This window comes from Hyposmocoma kahamanoa, unplaced genomic scaffold (assembly GCF_003589595.1).
Source record: "Hyposmocoma kahamanoa isolate Upper Pololo Valley unplaced genomic scaffold, ASM358959v1 103, whole genome shotgun sequence".
Classification (NCBI taxonomy): domain Eukaryota; kingdom Metazoa; phylum Arthropoda; class Insecta; order Lepidoptera; family Cosmopterigidae; genus Hyposmocoma; species Hyposmocoma kahamanoa.
The window spans coordinates 4,539,959-4,558,533 of record NW_020653344.1 but is presented as its reverse complement, the minus strand read 5'-3'; positions in this window follow the sequence as shown (position 1 = coordinate 4,558,533).

Sequence of the window (18,575 nt, the reverse complement as noted above, 5' to 3'; positions counted from 1 at the left end):
GTTATTGTAATCGGAAATCATATTTAGGTAATTCGATATGACTCACACAATACAATACAAATAACTGCCTTGTTATTTTCTCTCGTCCTTTAATTCTAAAAGTAATCTGTGGATTGTTCATGCAGCACTGTTGATTTTATCAAATAGCGTCACATAAAAAGATAAAGCATGGCGGAAATCGTGACCGTCCAACATATTTACGTTAGACGTAGCGCGTGTCATCTTGCGACACACTTAAAATCAAAGATGTAAAAAAATATTAAAGGAGCACGCTTTAGGGTAATAAATTATTGGGTACGTTGAACTTCAAGAAGCCGCATTTCGCACCCTCGTTCGAAAACTAATCTTTGTTAAAGTAACAAAATAGATTTTTAACCGACTTCACGAAAAAGGAGGAGGTTCTCAATTCGTCTGTATGTTTTTTTGTATGTAACGCGATAACTCCGCCATTTGTGAACCGATATTGATTCTTTTTTTGTTGGAAAGAGGGTACCTCAGAAGTGGTCCCATTTAAATTTGAAGAAAATATTCCACCTCTAAGGGTGGTAAACTAGGGGATGAATGACTTTTGAGGTCGTTTTTTTAATCGGAGGTTAGGTTATTAAAAAGTACGTGGCACTAGCCGTAAATGGAATATGGCAAAATTCTATTTGATTTAAGAATGATAAATCGCGCATGAAACACATACAATACAAGATTTGGAAATGAAATAAAAAACTGAATTAATTTTATTGCAAATAATAGGATTATTATTATTTTTTATACATAATATTTAGTTATCCACTTATAAACGAGAATATAAATTTATTGGTTACATTCAATAATTTTTTTAACTTTCAAATCGTGTTTTCTTAATTCTATGAGTTACGACTTGGTTTCATGTGCGATATTACTTTTATTTCGAACTTTTTTTAGAATTCATTTTGTAAGTTATTTTTCAATTTGCGTCAGTTTATTATTGACGGTGCTATTTATGAAAGTTATGCATTATACATATGAGACATTTTTCTTTCACACAATTTGTTCTTGTATCTATTATTATTATTTTACATTTTAGGAGCGGCCAATCGTGACGAGAAATTCATTGTTGATAACAAGAAATAACTAGAAAGTACCTAAATATTCTAAAGGCTCACGCACATTATGGCGAGCACTACACCGCATCGTATAACAATAATCTTTCTAAATCACTTTCGTACATTTTATGTATAAAATAGATAATGTAATGTATAATCACTACATCACTACATATGACCACTACCGCGTCTGTCTGTCTGTCTGTCTGATCGCGATATACTCAAAAACTACTGAACGGATTTTCATGCGGTTTCCACCAATAGGCAGAGTGATCCATGAGCAAAGTTTCAGTGTATATTTTTTTTAGGTTTTGTGTAATTTGGCTGAAATATGACGATGAATATTGAAAATGTCTGAAACAATCATGCCTGGGCGCTTTACTGGCATGCGCTCCGTAAAGTAACAGAGATATATCAAATCAATGTTCTAGAAAAATATTAAAAATATTAAACAGTACATTTCTGCATCGATTTCGATAAAAGTTGGCAATAAAGTAAATTCATTATGTAGTCTACCAGTATTTGATGAGTGCTGAGGAAGGGGCGGCTGGTACTGGCTACATGGTCTGGGCACACCCCGGACACTCCATACAATGGTCGAAAATTATTTACCTACTACTACTACATACAGCAAGGCGCTATCTGCACACGCGCAAATGTGTGCGTGAAGTGACAGGGTTACTCAGGGTTAATCACTTTCTTGCACTATTACGTTACGTGATCAGAGCGGCAACATACAGAAAATTCTAACACGAATCTGTTATCTATGATTCTGTTAATAGAATCCTAATAATTAAACATGTCTATTAGGTATTTATATCGATATATTATTATATTTTTCATTAATTCACTAACTAGAGTAATATTGAAGATTTGTTTCAAAAATATGTTAAAAGCACTTAAAATGTTATATTTGGGACATGTACTTTTAAGTAAGGTAACCAAGGTATTTGAAATTGCTCGTAGTTAATAATTAGATATATTCAATGCAATACGAATAGAAAATTCGTCATGGCGTCTCATTATAAAGATATAATAAATCTGTATTTTTTATACATACATACTCGTATATTACTCTGCAGTAAATAAATGAAGAAAACAATAACTGAATGAGTCTCAGACATAAGTTATTTTTTACTTACTTTGTTTCATATTTCGGAAAATGATGATAAACAGCCGCACACAGCATTATTCACGACCATTATAAATAGTAACGTAAAATGATGTTTTATATTAACGTACAAGTTTCGTAATGAATAAATGAAAGATGTATTCAAATGTCAAAGCCGTCTTCGCGCGAAAACGGCTCTCCGGCAGCCTTATTGTCGGTCAGTCAATGTGACCGGCAATGTGCGGGGCGTGGTGCGGTACCTAGAACTAGGGAGGGGCAGAGAGTGTCCGTTCTCTTATCCTTTATTCTCTGGCCTGGGGCCTAGGGCGGCCAAGACTGCAAATCTGTAAATGGATGATACTGGGCAACGTCCGCAAAATACTGGCAGCGTACCTCCTTTGTATAGCTATGCCAATAAGTTGAGCAAGATAAAACCCGTAGGTTTCTGTCGGTTTATTAATTTGTTATGCTCCGTCCTTGTTACCAATAAATTCCAGATCCATTCCTAAAATGATGATTCCTATACGTCATAGGAAAGCATTAAAATTCCTCCATAAAATTTGTTTTCGTCTCTGTCAGCTCGGTACACTCGGCAAAAGATATCAGAATACATACTTTTTCCGCAGACACAAATGATTTGTGAGCAAATTTTATACACAAACGTGTATGAGTACCATGTAAACTCATACTGTGAGCTTGACTCTTCTGTTTTCTGTACATAATTACGATGATTGCTAGTTGGTTCATATTTCTTATTGGTCTCTTGACGGTATTTGAAAAGTCATTATGCCACCATTAGTTAAGGTTTGGTGGCTTGAAATTTTAGAAAAACTTACGGTATTTGTTTTACGAAAATAACCAGTAATAACAAACGTATTTTTATACGTCCTGGCAATTCGTGTAAACTTTATTGAAAATGTAGCTTTCACGTATTTCTCCAACCCAGGTACGAACTCTCCCACTGTTCAAAGGCTGTTTGAAGAATATCCACTTTATGAGATTAGCTCGCTTTTGTATGCAACATTTATATTTTGTTACAATAAAGTGTTAACATACACGTCAAAAGTGTATGATCTATTTTAAGAATTATATTTTCCAACCTAATAATAAGCATTGAACGAAAAATCACTTGCGATGCTGTATTTGTTGCGTGTGTTCTCGACATCATATGACTATCCACTAATACAAATATTATTTAGTATTTAACGTACCCAGGGTTTCTTGCCAAATTAAATAATAAATAAAAATTAAATATAAAGTTCGTTGCAGTTAAGATTATTTATCTTTCAACATTAAAAAAAAATACTGTCGTTTTTTAAGTAATTATAAAAGAAATTGACATCTTCGTTTCTCCTTTCTATTGTAATTTCGGAACTGAAAATTAATAGAAGTTTGTTGGGCTTCGGATTTGAAACGGTAGTAACAGCCACGATAAGGTATAGATACTGTCTCCTTTTAAACTACATAAATTGGTTACAATTTACTTCAAAGAATATTTGACAATGTTTATTTTAATCGGTGTCTCAATGTGGCGCACTCAGTTTGGTCGCATTAGGGTTGATATTGGCACAAAAGTGTCAAGTTTAACGTGCTCAAAGTGTTTGCATTGCAAAGTGCTCTTGATTATATAGTCGATATTTTGTCTTGTCGATATTTTACTATGCAGTAATTATCGCTGAAACCCCATTAAATATTTTTTTTTAATATCACAGTAAAAGTCATAATTTCACGTGGCCATTGGTGGTATGGCAGTTTGTCGAGTGAAAATATTTGCTCGCATGGCGTGTGTGCTGCTATATATATTTGCTTTTGCCGACAAATTGTTAATAATAAATGACGTCCAAATAATATTGTCATTATTCCAACTGCATTATTTATATTTTGTTTGTACTAACCGTTATTATAACTGTGATTTAAATAGATATCAATCGTTATTAAAATTTTAATTAGATATCAATCGTTATTAAAAAAGAGCAGTGGTAGACCAGTGGGAGTATAGTTGTTGACGAGACACTCTGATCTAAACAGTCTCCTTAGGACGGGGAAGAGCTACGTCTTGTAACGATTCTTTATTGGTGGTTGTTTCACAGTTAGGCACGGGCGTCTTGGTCTTCTTCTTCTGCTTCTCCACTAGTGGAGGTTGTGACAAAATTGTCCCTACCTATGGCCAAACGAAACAGTTGTTCTTCGGTCGTGACTCCGGTACACTCCCTTATATTGCGTTCTTCTCTTGCCTTCAATATTTCCCATCATTATGAATTAAAACAGACTATCTCTGACTGTGTCGTGTCGACACACGTGACCGAAATATGCCATTATGCACTTCTTCATAGTCCGTATTAGTTGCGTGGCGTGAGGTGTTAACGCCGGAGTACTGTCTCGTTTCTGATTTTCTGTGTCCAGAATGCGTCGAAACACCGCCTGGTTTCTTTTGGTTCCTTGATTGGCGGACTATAATTATATTAATATCTTTTGCATGAAAACAGGAATCTAATAAACCACCTTAACGTCAATTCCCCTCCCAAAGATGTTAATGCACCTGTACGTATACATATCGTCACTGGAAAGGCGAAAGTACTGAAACGCCATTTTGGCCTTTTGGAGGTTAGTAATTGCGCCTTTCCAACAATGATATATATTTTTTAAAAAAGCTAAAGTCGAAACGTAATAGCACCTACCACCGAGTAACACAAGCATCATCGTGATTGTAAGGGATCAACAGGTTGGTCTTTAGCACATCTTGAAGCGTTCAGCAGAGTTAACGGTGCCTTGATCTTGATTAATCTATGTCCTGATCCTTAATGTGTTTGCTCTGTTGGTTACAACTAGAGCTAGTAATTGGAGTAATCACGCGATTAAGTGCTTCAGGGTTCGTTTACGCCGCGCCATATAAATGTGTGTCGAGCAAAGATGCACTGAAAAAATAAACTGATTCCAATCAAGTAGATTTTTAGGAATCAATTCCATTATGATGAAATTCATTATTTGAATTGAAAATTGTTCTGCAATCATTGCTTGATAGACTCAGATTCTTCTTATCGTATCGATGGCACACTTTTTAAGGCTTGAAACGTGGGGAAAAGACTTGCCAATCGACGCGAGGTATAGAAAAGAAAGGCTCCCTTTATAACCCAGATGTCGTCCGGGAAAGTACTGCCACCTTACGTATTTCTGCCGCCAAGCAGTAATGTCAGCATTGGTGTGTTCCGGTTTTGAAGGGTAAGGGTGCTGGTGAAATTACAGGCCCCATGTGGGACGGGCGCAGTCGCAGTGCGCCTCAGATCTTTGCGATTTAAAGCTCTGAATGGCACTGCAACTATTATGGACAGGCGTGTAGCTTACCGTCAGGCGCACGACTTGTTCGTCCCGTCTCTTGATATTGTTAGGGGGGGGGGGGGGGGGTGGGTATAAAAAAGAAAGTAATCACCTGAAGCAATATTTTGTTGATTTCCATCTTTTTTCGGAACCGAAACTTCTGTTTGCGTACTTAACTGCCTTTCTGGCCGAACCGTTACCATGCTGGCCTGTCACGCAGAGGACCCGGGTTCGATTCTCGATATCCAACCCTTACTTATTATAATATTAAGTGTTGGGACGAACAAGTCGTGCGCCTAGTGTTAAGCAACACGCCTGTCCATAGCAGCTGTCTCAGAGCTGTAGATCGCAAAGATCTGAGGAACACTGTCACTGCGGCGGTCACCTTACCCGTTCCCTTCAAAACTGGAACGCAGTAATGCTCGCATTACTGTGTTGGTAATGTGGCTAAATTGGTAAGGTGGCAGTACTTCCCTGGACGAATTCTTTCACAAGGTTCTCTACTAGAACAGAATGTGAGATTTTACAAATAACCTTACATTTATATATGTTTAAAAAAAGTTAATAATACTTTATGGGTTCGGTATAAATAATATTTACCAGTACACATACTTACCATCCAATAGGTACATGGTCTGTGTTTCCACACGAGTAAAATTCTTATCTACGATACGCTTGAATATGTTACATGTAGCTATATAAGTCTGGTAAATAAGGAGTTTATATCCTGATTAAAATATATAGTATACAAAGCTTATTAATAACACTCCAGGCGCCGACGGCTTATGTCAATTGACCTCCAAACTTTCGATTACATAATTTCTAACATTCAAGTTACATAATTAATTCTAACTAGAAATAGAATCATGGTCCTTAGAAATACGGGAAAGAATTGATTTACATAGAAATAATTTTTTAATAACGCATTAATTGTTATATTATTTTGCATTACACTGAACACAATTTTCCATTGCAATTAACAAAAATGCATGAATATGATAATAATAAATATAAACAACGCGCACACCATGTATCGCGGGTGCCTTAGACATATGCATAGACAACCACAAATTACACCCAAACTCACGAGAGAAATAAACGTCTTGTTCACCCGTTCTTGAACCTGAGTTTCTGACCCCGGCCGACTGTGCCATTGCCGGGGAATATCGCCTCTCCCATTTAAAAATTGAAAAATTTATCTTTAAACGACCTCAAAAGTTCGTGGAATTACATCTATTTGCCAAATTTTATTGAAATCGGTTACCGGAAAGTGCGCGAAACCGGATTCATCCCCTAGCTCGCCACGCCACCCTTAGAAGTTAAATATTTTCTTCAAATTTAAATGGGACCAATAATGAGGTACCCAGTTTCAAAAAAAAAATGAATCATCGAAATCAGTTCATAAATACTGGAGTAATAGCGTAACATCTGTACAAAAAAATACAGTCGAATTAGAACTTCTCCTTTTTTGAAGTCGGTTAAAAATATATCCCATAATGATAATAATAATTAGCTACTGGATATCATTATACCTAACACGCACAACCGAAAGGGACACACCGAAGAAAAACTGAAAAAATATGAACATCTTGCCGCAGAGATTAGGCAGGTCTGGCAGCAGCGGAAGTATGTGGTGCCCCTCATTTAGTTCATTACCGGCATTGTTCCAAGGAGTCTGTCAGAGAGCTAAGTTAGATCTCCAGGCAAGCTTTGTACACAAAATTCAAAAAACCACTACCTCTATCATCACCAATTTACTTATACCGAAGAATTTCCCATAATAGTAATGAATAGCATACAGTTTGTATATTTCAGGCAAGAAGTAGGTTAGTATTATAATACATAATAATAACACAAAGACTATTTAGGAAATAAAACTATTTTTCCGGATTTAAATCGCGTAAAAGTTATTAATTAAATAAACCAACGTTTATTTCATTAATAACTTTTTTAACTATAGTGAAAAAATAGGGTGGTTTGCATTAATATTAGACATAACTGGTTGGTGACTACTACCTCAGTCAACCGACACCATGGGACCTGTAAAGGGCCCGACACGTTGGTTTGTTTGAAAAAACAAATATACGCGATTTAAACCCGGATTAATAACTTCATTTCCTATGTGTAACAATCGCGAAACCTAAGAACTCGGTATACAGCCTATATATTTAATATACACAAAAACAGATTTCATTTGCCCAACAATCGAACCTGTCTGCTACCATTTTCAGAATACCGTTGGGACTACTACTCACACGAGTCATAAGTGATACTATTTTTTAAATAATAATAACAATGCCTACATTTTTCTCTGTGAGTTTGGGTGTAACTTGTGGTTGTCTATGTGTGTGTGTCCATGGCACCCGCGACATAAAATAACTTGGACCTTTTCAAGGCGACAGTGAATAGGCATTATTTAGGTGTGCATGCTACATCCTCGACCTCATTGTCACTTTCCATCAGGTGAGATGGAGGTCAAATGCGTACTTATTTTTTATTAAAAAAAACAGTGTTTCCCTAGTGCGGGGCTATGAGTGTGTGTGTGCGTCATTATTATTTTTTATTCTTTTTTATTTTAATTTTTATTGTTACAAAATAGTTACGACATAGTTATGAACTCGCTAACATCTGTAAAACCTGAGTTACAGGAATCAGCGTCCTCTCTCAACATTTCGAACCCTTCATGGAAGAATGGCATAAGTACAGTTACGTCAAAAACGTTTATTGCTCCATTAGATACAGAAAAATATAACCCACACTTTCTCCAATTCTTGTAATTCTATCGACTTATATTGTAGATTCCATTCGGTTTAGTAAATTTCATAGCGTTTCATAAAAAAATCTTTACCATCTAAATCCTACATTGAATCAACAGGTATCCAAAAGGCACAGTGCACTTGCAATAATTGCTGTACCGTTTGATTAATCTCTTTGAGGTTCGTTACAGCTGTAATTGCGCTGTTGATATCGAGATTGGAGAGAGAGCCAATTGGCCAGATCAAAGAGGAGTAAACCATATATCTCTCGTATATAATAATAAGGGAGCTGGTGAAATTTTAGTGGCAGTAGAGTGCGTTGCGAAAGAGTGCATTCAGGGAAGTACTGCCACTTGACCTATTTCTGCCCCCAAGCAGTATTGTTAGCATTACTGCGTTCCGGTTTCAAAGGGTATAAGTGTGCTGGTGAAATTGCAGGCATATGGGATGGAACTTGTCAACTTATATCTCAGAATGACGGGTGCAGTGGCAGTGCTCATAAACATCTTTGCGATTTAAATCTCTGAATGGCACTGCAACTGTTATGGATAGGCGTGTCGCTTACCACCAGGCGCAGGACTTGTTCGTCCCGACCCTTAATGTCATAAATTGATGTTGGTCTCCTGAACTTAGGTTATTAACATTAGGCGAAATTTTGACCACGGATGTCAAAGTGGTACTAACTATGAATGATTTTTTTTTCATATTTAATTAAAGGTGAAAATTGAGTGAAATCACATGTAACTGAGCAAGTTACAATAAAAATATCTGATAAAGGAGGTTAGTAAGTAGAGGTAAGATCGACGACTTTCATATGTTAGCGACATATCGACATCCATCTGTCAATATATCGACAACCGTTTGTCGAATTTAATCAAATTTGCGTGAATTTGACATATGGTTTGCGATATGTTATTACGTCGATATCGCGGTAACTGCACTCTTGTTGCTAGTGTGAAATTTTGGTATTAGAATGTAATACAAAGATCGAACAATACAAAGGAAAATTTCATCGATCTGAGTTTTTATTTTTTTTATAATATCAATTGACGGAACGAACAGGTCGTGCGCCTAATGGTAAGCTACACGCCTGTCCATAACAGTTGCAGTGCACTCAGAGCTTCAAATCGCAAAGATCTGAGGGGTACTGCCACTGCGCCCGTCACCCCGAGACACAAGTTGACAAGCCCCATGTGCCTGTAATTTCACCAGCACTCTTACCTTTCAAATGGTACTAAATGACAGGACGGACAAGTCGTGCGCCTGGTGGTTAGTGAAACGTCAGTTCATAACAGTTATAGTGCCACGCTGATACATAAGTCACCCGTCACCCTGATACATAAGTTGAAAATCCCCATGTGTATGTAATTTCACCAGTGGAGTGGACTTTAACCGGCGTCCGTTTGCCATTCCAGCGCCACCAAGTGAGCTATAGCTGGAGTTAGCCAATCTTACGAATTTCTCCATTTATAACTTTTTGTGACAGTGCCATCTGCGAGAAAGCTTATGAAGTTGTTTAATACGCAATTCTTTATAAGGTTTATAAACAAAATGAAAGAAATTTATTAGTATATAAAATAATGTTAATTAAATTGACGTCGAATAATCAATGGCATATACATATATACTTATTAGATATTATGTGGTGGGTTACTTTGTCCAAATGTAGATATGGGTACAATGATGAAAATAAAGAAGGATGGCGAAAGCTGACCCAAAATCAACGAAGTGCCGTCATGGACTTTGCTAGTATAATTTTACGTTATAGTTTATGCTTAGTTAATATTATATTTTTGGAAGCAAAACAATGACTGTATTTTACAATAGATGCAAGAACATAACGCAGTTAATTCAGTACGACCATAGATTAGGTAACGTTCTTGTACGTACGTTTCATTTTAAGCATGATTGAATGTTTACCTACATAAAGTATCGGTTATTTTATAGTACACACATAAAACTTTCAAGCAATAAAATACTTAATCAAATAATCAATTAAACAATAATGACTTGAAGTAAAAAATAAAACACAATGTGACAAAAATCTTTAGACAATATTTAAATGAGAGATATGAAAGTTAGCAAAGGAACATTTTGACAAGAGGTCTCTTGCCAATGTCAATGTCAGTTTGAGATTGAGAACAGTGTGACCATTCGTGGCATTTGGGCAGATTTCATTTTTATTCGTTTTCATTGCGACAGAACGTGGTAACGTTGTATTAAATGCGGCAGAGTTTTGCAGATTTTGGAACATTCAGCAAGTTCTTTATTATTTTTAGGAACAAACTGTAAAATTGTTGTAAACAAACATCTAAAGCGAAATACAGGGCAATGTTATAAACATAACCTATATCAAGTTTGTAACCCCCAGCTTCTATACAGGCTGTACTCAATTAGTTTTTTTGATGCTTTGATTATGAATGACAAGTATTGATAGGTCTCTTTAATGCACGTCGTCAAAAACACTGGATCACAATATACACGGTGATGTCGCCATCCTTCTTTCAAATTTCGAAAAAAAACGACAAAGTTGGGCATTTGAATGGTGCTAGTTATTCAATTTGATATGAAAAATAATAATAACAATAATAATGACATATATTTTAGTATATTTTGTTAAAAATTTTGCTTTTTTTATTTCTTCACCACTACTACTACCACTTTATTCTTGTGGGTGCTATTATGCGCTTAGGCAATAACTGTTTTGTTAATAAATGGAGTTTTTAATATAAACGTTATCGTGACACGAATATGACCAGCGCGGAATTGTAAGCGTTGATTAATTTTTCCAACAGTTTTCGACACCACCTGTCTTTTATGGGCAATTAAGTCTGAATGAAATACGTTCCGTTTCATGCGATACCTTAAACAAAAACTGAGCTATTCAATTTGCTGTTCTCATAGCGATTATATCGAATTACATTTCATTATTATTACGTTTAAAACTAGAAGCTGTTTTGTATAAAAAGATTCAGCAATAAAAGCAAGAACACTCCTTTCAACGGGATAATTTTACAGTGCTGTTGTTAGGCAACAATGCTCCTTTTAAGACTACAAATAATACGACATAGCTCGCAAAATCAGTAAGTTTAAGTGGCAGTAAGCCGGACATGTCTGCAGGAGGTCTGAAAGCCCATGGAGCAGATTTAATTTGACGCCCTGCTGTAAGATGGAGAAATGACCTGGGAAAAGTGGTTACCAGCGGCTGGATGCGGGCGCATCAGAGGGTCTCCTCTATCGTTCTCCGTCCGAAACAATTACTGTCCAATAAGTAATACTCCACGTAATTAAATGACGAATCAAACGAATGAAATTTCATATTTGGACATAGTTATGCAAACAAGAACCAACACACACGTCGAGTGAAATTGAGTTATGTATTTAGGTAGAACACCAGACGTCCTTTACCCGCTCACAAAAGATCTTGGCAATATACCGAGCCAAAACGGAGAAAATAAAAGTCCTTCAGGGTACCAACCCTAAATAAGTAACTTTTTAATAGCTAAAAAGAACCAAGCAGCTTAACCTCATATAATGTATATTTTAAAATATACTAAATGGATCCATGCCATATGTACTGAAGTACTGTAGATCTTTAGCGTTTTCATTACGAAAACTAGAACATGGTTCTCGTTAATTAAATAAAAAGATGTTTTCTATTCATTGCTATATAATATAATAGTTTCTCTATATCATTCTCATTGCTACACATAACTCCCGTTGTTTATCTCAAATAACTTACCTATTTATTTCTTCACAATGTTTTTACAAAAATCTAATTATCTCCAAAGTGACATTTTGTGGGTTGGTTCTAATACGCATAACTATGTCCATTTGACATTGTTTTTCGATTTGGTCGAGTATTATTTATTTGACGAGATGTCGGACGGAGAACGGTAGTAGTACCTTCAGGAGCGGTAGAGCTGGCGTACTCAATGGAAGGTTTATGTCCACTAGAGGATACGTGTACGCCGATGTAGCATACTCCGTCCAACCATTTATTTAACTTTTGACAGCTCGAATTCTAATCAATTAGTGAGGTCGTGATGCGTTTCTGATTAATTTTTTTATAATAATCGATTTTATTTATGAAGAAGTTTTAATCTTGAATGTGAGCGTATTCAAAAAAGAAGATATTGTCTGCTAATGGGGATTGTGACAATTCGTGTCCTCTAGAATTAATAATTAAATAATAAATAAATAATAAATGACGCATACACTCAACATAGCCCCGCACTAGGAAAACCCTGTGTCGCGGGTGCCATGGACACACACATAGACAACTACAAATTACACCCAAACTCAGGAGAGAAATAATTGTAGGCCATACAACTATTTCTCCCGGCCCGGGATTTAATGTTAATGATGATTCAAGTGATGATTCCTGTTGTAATGGAGAAGAATCCGACGATTCGTTGTAATAAACAATACGAATTTATTATAATTTATTTCATTTCATTATAATTTATTAGACAGGTACCAAAAAGTATCAACTTGATAATCTTCATTACATAATCTGTTGACTCGATAAATATCGGAGCTAAAGAGTACGTCGCTTCACTAAAATTAAAAAATAAAAGAGTCCAGGAAGTGTTGCTGTTTTTTCTATCGTGTGTTGACAATAATTACGGTACTTTGGAGGAGGTTGGACGGAGTATAGTAAATCAATACATGAACGCTGTTCGTCTATTTATGACGATTTACAACAGCAAAATAACATTCAAGAATCTATGAATATTCGATAAAGAAACGTACTTTCGCTAAAACGTGGGCGTTTAGCGATAAGAAAATTTATTCGCAATTACATTCGATATACGTATAAAGGATTTTAAAAACAAACCTCAAGTTTTTGACAACAAAACCAAAATGGCGGTTTGGCAGTTATTCCACAGAGGGTGCATTTCCCTCGGAGTCCGGAGCGCGATGAATAGAGGCGAATAAAAAACAAAAGTCCGTCTCGTATGAAATATCATCCCAGGCCACTGTTGGCGTATCGTTGGGCCGTATTTTTAACTTATTTGCAGATTACCCGCCGAATGGGATAAACGAAGCTTTACACCTACTAAATTGATTTTTACGGTGTACGGAAACTTTCGAGTCGTTTTAAAATGTTTATAATATTATAATCATCACACTACACAAACTGTCAATGGGCAACAAGCTAGTAGTAGAGCTCTTTGTGAAAGAGTTCAATCCAGGGAACTACCTTTACTTATTTCTGCCGCTACGTCCGATTTAGGAAATGAATTTTTCTATATAGTTTGTGGTCTGGGTGTTCTGCGAAGTGCTCATACTACATGGAGTTCCCAAGTTTGAGTCAAGGCAATTGGTATGATTGTCTGGCACATTATTATCATTATTTAAGAATTAAATTCAACCTCTTGCGATAAGAACTGTCGAAATTTGAAAGTGTCAAGCTTGATTTGCATTTGTTTTCTGCAATGTACGCAATGTAGATCGGGCTGAGTTTCGCCTCATGTTCACTATGTCTAACATTACATCATCGCTTGGAAAATTATAGTTGTAGAAATCATTGGCTACATCTAGGGGCAGATCAACTATGTGCTGGTTCTAATTTTTAGTCTGTGGGCTAGGCTCAAATTTTAGCATTGCGCTTATTACTGCGTTCCGGTTTTGAAGAGTAAGGGTGCTGGTGAAATTACAGGCCCATGGGACTTGTGAACTTATGTGTCAGGGTGACGGGCGCTGGCAGTGCTCCTCAGATCTTTGCGATTTAAAGCTCTGAGTGGCACTGCAACTGTTACGGACAGGCGTGTAGCTTATCATGAGACGCACGACTTGTTATACCCTTCACATGATATAAAAAAAAATTCAATACACAGCGTAAATATTTTAGTTATTTCGCTATAGCTGCGCTATGGAAATAATATTTTTTATTATAGCAAGTGGCGGAACGAACAAGTTGTGTGCTTATATGTATATTTATATATATATATATTTATATATATATATATATATATATATATATATATACACACTCACGACTTAGATCCGGAAAATAGTTTCATTTGAAACAGTGAAACTATTTAAATATAGAACTAGTTCGGGTCAGTATATTATTATGGCAATAAGGAGACAAGTAAATATTATGACGTTTAAACTGCTTTTAGTCCGTTTAATTGCTCTTTGTTTTGCGAAACACCGGGCGCGTATGCGAAAATATTTTCGCTCGTTTTAACACAAAAACATGAGTGACAGACGCTGATAAAGCAACAAGTCCCTTTTGTCGCCATATTTGTGGGCACATTCCTTTGCACTAAAGTACTAGGGGGTAAGGGCCGATGGTTCGGCAAGGGAGAGAGATTGGGGTGGCAGGGCGACATGTCGCGCCACCGTAATTATTTCATATTTTGCATTTCGCGTACAGAATAGTGAAACAATCCTGTCGTTCTTTTCCGTCTACGTTTGAATGGAATAGGGAGTTTCAGTATGTCTGCAGCCGTCGTTCTTTCTGACTGAAATATCACTGTGCTTTGTATAAATGTATCAACATGTGTACTACACCCTTGTACAGGGCGTCTCACGTCTACGCCACACTGAGGGAAAGTACCGTAAATAAATAGCTGACAGAAGACTTCATTTCAATTTTAAAAACAATTTGAACTGCATTCAAAGATTTTTGCTGCCAGTTGTGAAAAAAGCACCTGTAATTTTACTACACTGATTGAAAGCCTCAATCAATATGGATTGTTTTGCGTCAAAATAACATAGCACAGTAAATTAATAATAATTGTCTTAACTTTCATACTCTCATCATGGCATGTTCACCTGTAATTGGTTAAGCATTTTAACTGTAACACCCTATCGAATGTGTATAAAATATTGTTGTAACCGAATGTATTAAGCGTTGGTGAATTTAAATAAATAAATAGCATTTTAAATAAGAGGAACACCATGAAATTTAACGTTTAATTTAAAATTTTGTTCAGGAAAATGAATCTGTAAAAGATTTGGCTCACTGGAACCGGTATTAGAGTATTTATAGAAGTATTATTTTAAATATTCACCATGAAAAGATAAATAAATCAACAGGAAGTGAGAATTTAAGATACTTGCCGTCCGTGTGGCGTAGCCGTGAGTCGACCTGTTTAGTATATTTATTCGGTTATTATCAGGTGTTTATAAATGATGTTTACATTTTGACGACCTCTGTGGTCGAGTGGCTTGCACACCGGTTTTCATGGTTTCGCCATCTCTTAAAGTCCCGGGTTCGATCTCCGGCCAGGGCAATGTAGAAAAACGAACTTTTCTAAATTCTCTCGTTTTGTCGTACCGTCGCTCTTACTTGCTTTGGGACCAGAGCCACGTTTTTGTCACACGATTATGTCTAATATTTATTTATTTCACTAAGTATCTTTTCTAAATTGGGCCCTAATCTCGAAGCACATCACACCTACAAGACTACTATCGAAGTCCGTCAACGAAAAGATGGATCCGTTCCAAGATGAATGGGCTTAATGCTAAAATGTTTCCTTTGCCCTAGAGTGTTCTGTAAACTGGGCTTTCAAAAGTCGTAACGCATAGGCAGCTTCTCGGGTAATTTTCAGGTTATCCTTCTCAACCTCATTTCGGTGGCAATTTTTATTATTTAAGTATTCGAGTTAGGAGTTCGGTTACTGTACTTGAGTACTAAATAATAACTTCACAATAATATTCTATATTATTTAAATCATAGAAATTGCCGTCGAAATTAGGTAGAGAAAAGTAACCTGAAAATTAGCTTTTCAGTTGTAGCAAAGTTCCATGACCACACCTCCCATCGAGTAATCTGCTCGTTTCCCTTTTTAACAAAAAATCGAAATGTAAACCTTTTTTAGATAAACATACAGGCTAGGTTTTATATTGGTAATCAGATTTTTTCTCACGATAGTAATCAGTGAGTGAGATCGTTTAACCGCCGCCGTGCGCCACCGCGATCGCAGCGCCAAAGCTATCGGCCTATTTATCGGATATGTTGGAGTAATGTTATTACTTGTCACGGTATTTGTGTACCCATACTGTTGAAGTTGTTAGTCATGAATGGTTTTCGATTGTGATCTCGTTTTTTGTTACGCCACCGTAAGTTTTTAGTTCCTTTTGTATTAAAGTTTATTGGTACCTAGGAATCTTTATGAGGATAGAGGAAATATTCCCCTACTTTGTTATAATTATTAATAACAAAGATGGAACACTTAGAAAAAATACCTTCGATCCGGCCGGATTCGAACTTACCCTCTCTTCTAGCAAACCGTGGCAGACGCTATGCCAACTAAGCCACGGAATGAACGGCAATTCTGGCAAGTCTGGCACGGTTTGCTAGAAGATGTCGGTTCGAATCCGGCCGGATCGAATGACTTTTTTCAAGGTGTTCGATCTTTGTAATTAGTAATTATAACAAACTAGTACAGCATTTTGATTCCGAGAGCCTTCTTACGCATTCTACAGAAAAGTGTAGACATTCCAGCCTTTTTGGTTGAAATTTGTATTTAAATTATAATGTAATTAAAGATCAAATTGTCTTAAAAAGATTATTAGAACGTCATTCACTAATGGTGCAATAAGGAAGTCATACCGAAATGAATTTTACAGCTCATAATGGGTTAAGCGTTAAGTTTTTTAAATACCTGTCTTCACACTGGTCTACTCAGTATCAGATAGAGGGGTCAGGTAACTTAGGGCATCGACTGTACATACTTTATAAATCGATAATGAATTTTTTTTTTTATAGGTAAAGTTCACTTTTTAACATGCATCGCTATCGAAATATGGAAGCGGCTTCTTGAAAATATGTTTTTTCTGTTAAATTCCGAAATCCCGAAATGGCGCAACGTGTTACGATTGTCTTAAATACAAAAGAATTTGGCCCGCTATAAAAATCTTAAAAGTCTGATGATGACCAGGAAGGAAGGAGGAAGTGTCAAATTTAAACTTAAACGATGGTACGATGGTTTCGGTAACAATTATTAACGATTAAACTTTTTTGTTGATGTCCGAAGTTTTTACATTTTTCATATGATAAAAATTAATTTAAATGTTACATCAAATAATATTTTAAACATATTCCACACACCTTAATTACATAATAAATTAATAAAAGATGATTTAGAAATATGTAACACAAATTAAATTATTTTGTGAGTGGTGGACAGACTCAGCATTGGTTGTCAGCCTGCCCGACCTATGTAAACACATTTATATGTATCTCGGGCCTGTTTCGCAAACTTAGCCGATTCCATATTCTTTTATAATTAAAAAATTATTTGAAAATAATAAAGAAAAACCTATTTTATGTCTGGCAATAAATAATATATTTCTAATTAATAATTTCGACAATTCCGGAATCGCGCGATTTTTACGATACAAAAGTGCATTCTATGTTAAGCTTGTTAACCGAGTTGTAAGTAAATAAGCATCATATTATCCAACCACAATTTAGAACAGTTATACAATGTTAGGTCCCATGTCAGTGTATAAGCAAATTATCCGAAAATTGATTAAAAAATCTAAATGTGACATGCTGATAAACAGCCAGAGTCGACGTGCGATAAAAGCAGCAACAGATAACGGGAATATTCACGAATCTTCGATGACTTCGATAATTTGTCAAATTCAAATTTTGCTATTACAATAAAATATAAGATTTTTCTTATCCATGACCGGAGGAAAGAAAAAAATTGCACGGTAAAAAAGAGATAATTATAATGGAAACACGATGTATTTAATTTTGATAATTACATAAGCTAAAAAAATGAAGATCGCAAAAATATTTCGGCGCAATACTACAGAAAACATAAAGGGACGTTTCAATGAATTGATAAAGCTGTTAACAAAGTAGGCACAGCGTAACACGTAAAATGTGATCCTTCACAAAGTTCCCACAAAGGCGCCATCAGTTTAATGCGGCTCGCTTCGAAAAGCAATATTTTCCGTATCATCCGCTTTATCCGATGAACTGCTACCGTATTTACGCTACAAACGAACGTTGCGTGTACAACCAAAGTAATTACATTAAACGGCACTTCCTACAGGCTGTTCTTTAGTACCGTGTCAATTCCCGTGGCGAGCCATTTGCGTGCTTATTTAAACCAGAGTCCCGGATTCTGGCTGACCTGCCCTGAACTAAAAAATAATCACTCCGACAGTCCCAAATATCACTAATTAAACTTGGTGTAACTGCGCCTTAATCTTGCTTTTGAATTGCCTCGTAATTATTCTTTTCATGCTTTAACTTCGTGCAATGAGCAAATGTTTAAATTTTAATTTGTGCTGTCATTAATTCACGTAAATGCTTCCTTTTTATTATTCATACCGTAGCTT